The 6971-nt window shown below is 38.2% G+C and overlaps 1 non-coding gene across 1 annotated transcript; it reads right to left on the reverse strand.

The window, feature by feature from the left end:
- Nucleotides 1-501: 501 nt before the first annotated feature.
- On the reverse strand, nucleotides 502-608 carry LOC120281735. The gene has a single exon (XR_005542776.1). It is a non-coding gene; the product is annotated as a small nucleolar RNA R71 (small nucleolar RNA).
- Between the last annotated feature and the right edge of the window lie 6363 nt (nucleotides 609-6971).

Raw genomic sequence — 6971 nt, forward strand, 5'->3', positions numbered from 1 at the left:
AATTTGACATTTTCTAGAATGAAGACCCATATAAGAATCTTAGAAATTTCTTGGAGATTTGTGATACATATAAAGCGAGCAACGTCTATAAGGAGGCAGTTTGCTTGAGACGCTTCCCATTCACATTGTGAGGAAGGGCCAAGCAGTAGCTAAATTCCTTGTTACCTGGGTCTCTTACCACTGGAAACAGGTCTTAGAAGCATTTGCTGCAAATAACTTCTAGTTGAAGACGAATTTCACCCAATTGGTGCAACAAATGTGTCAATTTGACATTTTCTAGAATGAAGACCCATATAAGAATCTTAGAAATTTCTTGGAGATTTGTGATACATATAAAGCGAGCAACGTCTATAAGGAGGCAGTTTGCTTGAGACGCTTCCCATTCACATTGTGAGGAAGGGCCAAGCAGTAGCTAACTTCCTTGTTACCTGGGTCTCTTACCACTGGAAACAGGTCTTAGAAGCATTTGTTGTTAGATACTTTCCTCCTATAAAGATTACTAAGTTAAGAAGTGATATCTCTTTATTCTGTCAGTTGGAGTTTGAATCATTATATGATACATGGGAAAGATACAAAGAGATGCTAAGGAAATGGCCGCAACACGAAATTGTTGAGTGGATGCAAATTTAGATTTTCTACAATAGGCTAAACACTTTTACAAAATAGATGCTTGATGCGGCCGCCGGGGGTTCATTATGTAACAAGCAACCTAGTGATGCACAAAAATTAAATGAAGATATGGCAAGTAATGGGTATCGATGGAGTTCTAAAAGGAACAAACTAGTAAAATACGCCTCTATCTATCAAGTGGATGTCATCACAACCCTTGCAGCACAGGTTGAAGCAATATCAAAAAGGTTAGATAACATGCAATCCCCATCTTCAAGCTTAGGGCCCATTCAAGATAAGTCCAGCCACTCATTTGATTCAAGTTTCCTACCTACTGGTGATGCAAGTGTAGAGCAAATTGAGCAAGTGGATTTCCTTAATCAGAATCATCATTACCAAAATAATCCATATAGTAGCACTTACAATACCATGTGGAGGAATCATCCAAATTTTTCATGGAGTCAGACGGGACAGAACAAGCAACGCAATAGCAGTACAAGTCCCCACTTCAGATTGCATCACAATCACAGTTGTCATCCTCTTCTGAGTCTACTAAAGACCTCACCAGTTTAATGGCTCGATTCATCAAGAATGCTGAGACCCGTTTTGCCAGTCATGATGAAATGATTAGAAACATAAATGTAATTGTGAGGAAGTTAAAACATCAAGTGGCTCAAATGTCCAAGTTACTAGAAGAATGATTACTGGGGACCCTTCTAAGCAACACAGTGGCTAACGCTAAAGAGTCATTGAAGGGTGTGTCCTTAAGAAGTGAAAAGTAACTACAGGATCCTATTGAGAAGAAACATGAATCGTTATTTGCTGAACATGTGGTGATCTCTGACACTGACAACGCCCCACAAAACATAACCCCACTCCCAGTATTTCAGCAGAAACTCCTTTTTTCCTCCAAGGCAAAGAAAGACCAACAGGATGAGTAATACAAAAAGTTCCTAGACATGTTGAATACTTTGTACATTAATGTTCCATTCGTAGAAGCCCTAGCTCAGATGTTGAGGTATGCTAAATTTCTGAAGGAATTACTCATCAACAAGAGGAAATTGGAGGATATATCTTCACTAACATTGAGTAAGGAGTCTTCTGCTTTGCTTTGCAACAACCTCTCCAAGAAGGAGAAGGATCATGGAGGCTTTATTGTTCCATGCATGATTGGGGATTTGGTCGATGAAAAGGCACTTGCTAATGTGCAGAGCTTGGGTCTTATGGAGCCTAAACCTACAAACATAACTCTCTAATTAGAGAACTGATCCACACGAAGACCACGGGGCATAATTGAGGATGTTTTGGTCAAGATAGACAAATTTATATTTCCTGTGGACTTTGTCATCCTGAATATTGACGATAATATGGAAGTGCCACTAATCCTGGGACGACCGTTCTTGGTGACGTCCAAGGCTCTCATTGATGTGAAAGATGGATGAATGACTCTTCGAGATAGTGATGAAGAAATAACTGATGGATCGCCCGCAAGTGTACGGGATCGCCAAGTATTCCACGGGGGTCGTAGTATTCCACGGGGCTAAGGAAGTATTATTACTCACCCTTCATCTATTATCTAGCCTACAATTCTTGGTATGAAGAACAAATGAAATAAAATAAAATAAACTAACAATCTATGGCCGGGTAACTAGCACACAGATGTAAATAAACAAGGGAGTATCAAGCATGAGAAGGTCGTGTTTGGACAAGGAATCCACCTAGGGTTGTCATTAAGTCCCAAACTAAGATGAGTTAAAGATGCATTGATGATAATTGAGACCAAGAGACCTCGTGAGTAGATTAGCCCCAATCTCTCGGTGACTAACCCCTGATCCCATACGAATGTCAATCGGAATCTCTTCCGGATTAACACACCTATGATCGCATTATGTTCTTGGAGTTCTCTAATAGGAGTAAACCTACTATCCTTCGGTTTAAACCTAGCAATGGAGGGCTGCCAACACCGGATCTCTCGGCGTGTAGGCACAAGCATCCCCTTTCAATCTCTCCTAGATCTAGTACACGTGAGTAGGTCACATCTACGCATACAACTCATAGTAGAATTACGGATCTCTCCATACATGTAATTCTAGACATGAAAGCATGAAAGATTGAATCTCAAACAACCATCAAAATCAATGAAGAACAACATTCCAAGTTCATACACAAGATTAGCCCTAGGGTTCATCCAAATCCAAACACAACAATAAGTTAATCCCTCATGACAAGGGATACTTATACAACATACAAGGAAAAGAAAGACAATAAAGAAGCAAGAAAAACTCCCTCTACGATCTTGATCTCCTTGAATCGATGAAGCTTCGAATGATGATGCAATGGTGGTCTAGATCTTCAATCCAACTCCTTCTCCTATGCTCCTCTCCCTCTTGGTGATGATGTGTGCTCGCTTTCCCACAAGGATCGTCACCGGAAGATGGTCGGAAGGCCTTAAGAGTGTGGTGGCGGCGGCCCAAGAGGCCAAGAAGAAGTCTAGCCAAAAGTCCCCCATCTTTCTCCAAAAATCCCTCTATATACCACTCATCATACCCCCTTGATAGCCTCCATCCCGAGTGCTATACCACTCCCTATGGCCCCCATCATGAGTGCTATACCAAGTGCTATACCACTCCCTATGGCCTCCATCCTGAGTGCTATACCACTCGCTATGGAGCTCAACATTGACAGTATTTGGGGTAGGCAAACTCCATCAAGTAAATATCTTCCATTATAGCTACAGTGATCATCCCGGGCTCTATACCGGGCAGCATTGAGGCCGTATGCCATGATCCAAATCCTGACTTGAAACTCTCCAGGTGCTACAGTGACATCTACAGCAATTGTGCTACAGTGTTGGTGCTACAGTACTTTACTACAGTGAATACCCCTACAGTACCGCGCCCTGGTTTTCTTCTCTTTTTCGCCCGAATCATATCCTCGTGTCATCCATGGTGTTCCCGTGCCCTGCAAAGCAAATAATACACGATTAAGCACAAAACGGGCATCAATTCTAATGGAAATACATGCTAGAGGTAACAAATACATACACTCAAATACGTACATTTAGACACTTATCAAATATCCCCACACCTAAACATTTGCTTGTCCCCAAGCAAACATAGGAGTAAATATTACTGTTGATCACCAAATTATAGCCAATTATCAGTTTGGGTACCACATTTTAATTTGTATCAAAATGGTCCCCCCATTTTCATTTTGTTTCTTAAAGATGCTACCCAAAGGATTCCGGTGAATTTATTCTGACGTGGACGCCGGCAATCCAACGTGGTTGCCGGATTTCCACGTCACATGTCAAGTGGCATGTCCACGTGGATTATAATACCACGTCAGCCGCCATGTCAGCCCCTTCTTCTTCTTCTTCTTCTTCTTCTTCTTCTTCTTCTTCTCATCTCTCAAATCTGAGAATCCTGAGACTTCTTCTCCTTCGTCTTCTTTCTCATTTTCATCTCTCAAATATGAGAATCCGAGTCCTGAGAATATAAATCAAGTCCGTTGAAAGCTCAAAGAAGGAGAGCTCATCTCTCAAATCTGAGAATCCTGAGACTTCTTCTCCTTTGTCTTCTTTCTCATTTTCATCTCTCAAATATGAGAATCCGAGTCCTGAGAATATAAAGCAAGTCCGTTAAAAGCTCAAAGAAGGAGAGGAAGATAATCGCATTCGACTACCGTGTTTGTAGGTCGGGAGGAAGAAAGCCCTATGGCTCCAGACTGGGAGATCAGGATCCCTGAGAAGAAAGCCCCAACATATAGTAAGTAGTGTTTGGCTTATGTTCGAAGTTAGGGTTTTATTTGTATATTTGGGTTTATAAAACAAGGTTGCAATATATTGATTTGATTTAGGGTTTGAAGAAGAGGGGTTATGCTGAACACCTAGGTCTATTTTTCTTTTACCTGTTGCTTTTTCATGTATTATTGTGTGTTTATGTCTAGAATTTTTTTTATCACATTGGTTATTAATTTATTGATTAGCTTTGATTGTGTATGTTGTTATTTGTTTTTCCCTTATTTAGATTTCTTTAGTTTTGTTTGTTACTATCATAGTTGGCTTGTAGTCTTGTTTCACATATATATATATATATTCCTGGCAATAAGTTACCTCTGTCCTGTTAGTTACTAAATATTTTTCCTTTAGATTACTACAACAAACCCACTAATCTAAATTCCAAATTCAAGCCACTATGCCCTTATAGAATTTTGGTCACCACTCTATGGAAAAAAGAGATTCCTATCTAATTCAAATAAAAACTTGCACAAAATGTTATTGTTTGCTACTTGATAGCATGAATATAGTAACCAAACAACTCTATTATAGCAAAATGAACATAAGGCATTTGTTTTCTTTTCATCTTAGGCATCTTAATAGCTATTTGTAGAATGCAGATCAACATTAAAAAAAACAACTAAAACTTAAGGTGCACTAGATGTTGAAAACATGAGAATCCAAGAACAACAAAAAAAACAACTATGTCTTAGCACAGTTAGACTAATTGACTACGACATTAAATTAAAATAAATATACAAGGCATTTGTTTTCTTCCCATCTAAAACTTAAGATGTAGATTTTTAATATTTATTCAAAAGCACAGATCAACATGCATAACTTGGACTGTTAATTTGCAGAGGTGCTTGTATGTATTAATTTATTAACTTGTATTTGTTCAAGTTTCAGCATAAACTTTTGTTCTCCATACCATGGACTATTGCTAGGTTATCAAAGTGAAAATAACAACATTAAGAAACTTTCAACGTTTGGTTTATCTTTGTTTGGCCATCTCGAATAGGAAGAGGTTTCCTTGGAATTGAAAGCTATTCTTAATTTTTCCATGTGTATTTTATTAACATTGTTAAGCAATTGTATTCAATGAAATTGCTTAATTTCTTAATTGTTTACTTGCTTAATTGTTTATTGTTAAATTTTTGTAATTGCATACTGTTAGAATGGAGATAAAGCTTTCATCTAAGAGATGATAGACCACTATCAACAATTAATTAGTTTTTACATTTGTGTGCCAGCCAAAAACTCTGAATTTTTTACAATTCGAGTGCACCATATGCTTGGTTATGATCACTCCACATTAGTAGGGTTTGTAGACTTTTGTTTCAAAGACAAGATTTCATTTGTAGAAATCTTAAACATGGCCAAACAACTGAGAATAGATGTGGAAGGATGCACACTATGGTGGTTAGATCTCAAGAGCAGCCATGGGCTTGTTGAAATTAAAACTGATTTGGATGTTTTATCAATGGCTTCATCTATAGACTTTACTAGGCTCATCTATATATATATTAAGGGGAGTAAATCAGAAGATAATAATGTTGTGGACAACTTTGTTGGACCTAGTAGTAAGTCAGATGTCAAGGGTGCTTTCAAGGAAGTAAAGGTTGATTTTGAAGATGTAGAAGATGAAGTACAAGAAGATATAGAAGAGGATGTGGAAGAAAATGAAGAGGCAGAAGCTGACTTGGAAGGTATTTTGAATGGAAATCAAAGTGAGAAAAAAATAGATGATGAGTTATATGATTCAGATTACACCTGTGATAGTGATGCAGAGGATAGACAGGTGGATAACTGTACAATGAATATGCCTGACAATGCATTAGGAGGGGAAATCAAAGATATGGGATGTGAGAAAGATGAAGAATCTTCTTATGTTGCATCAGAAGAGTTGCATTCTTGTTCTTCCACAGATGAAGAAGATCTGGCTCCATTAAGGCCTAATTATGCAGACTTCAATGAAGAATGTGATATGAAGAATACCCAATTTAAAATTGGGATGAAGTTTAGGAGCTTTGCCCAGTTCAAGGAAGCAGTTAGAAATTACGCCATTAATAACCGCTGTGTGATTAACTTCAAACCTAACAACAAGCAGAAGTGCAAAGCATTTTGCAAGAAGAAATGTCCTTTTTACTTGTGGGCTGCACCTATGGTGAAGGATAAGGATACAATACAAATTAAATCAGGTAATTTGAAGCATGAATGCAGCAGAGACCATCACATTAGACATGTTAATGCAAAGTGGATAGCAAAGAAGTACATGGACCAATTCAGATCAGATCCCTCATGGAAGATCAATGGAATCATTCAGGCTGTGAAGACTAATCAAGAGGTTCACATTAGCAGATTAACAACTTGGAGGGCTAAGTCCATTGCACTGAAGTAGGTTTTCTTCCTGAATTTTTTATTCTAATTGTAAGTTAATGTAGTGTTGTTGACTTTTCCTTGTTCTTATATATCTCTTTGTAAATAGGATGCTGGATGGTGATGAAAAAACTCAAATTACAAGACTATATGACTATAGATTGGAATTGATTAGGACTCACCCTGGATCAACTGTGATGTTCAA

This window comes from Dioscorea cayenensis, chromosome 2 (genome assembly GCF_009730915.1).
Source record: "Dioscorea cayenensis subsp. rotundata cultivar TDr96_F1 chromosome 2, TDr96_F1_v2_PseudoChromosome.rev07_lg8_w22 25.fasta, whole genome shotgun sequence".
Classification (NCBI taxonomy): Eukaryota; Viridiplantae; Streptophyta; class Magnoliopsida; order Dioscoreales; family Dioscoreaceae; genus Dioscorea; species Dioscorea cayenensis.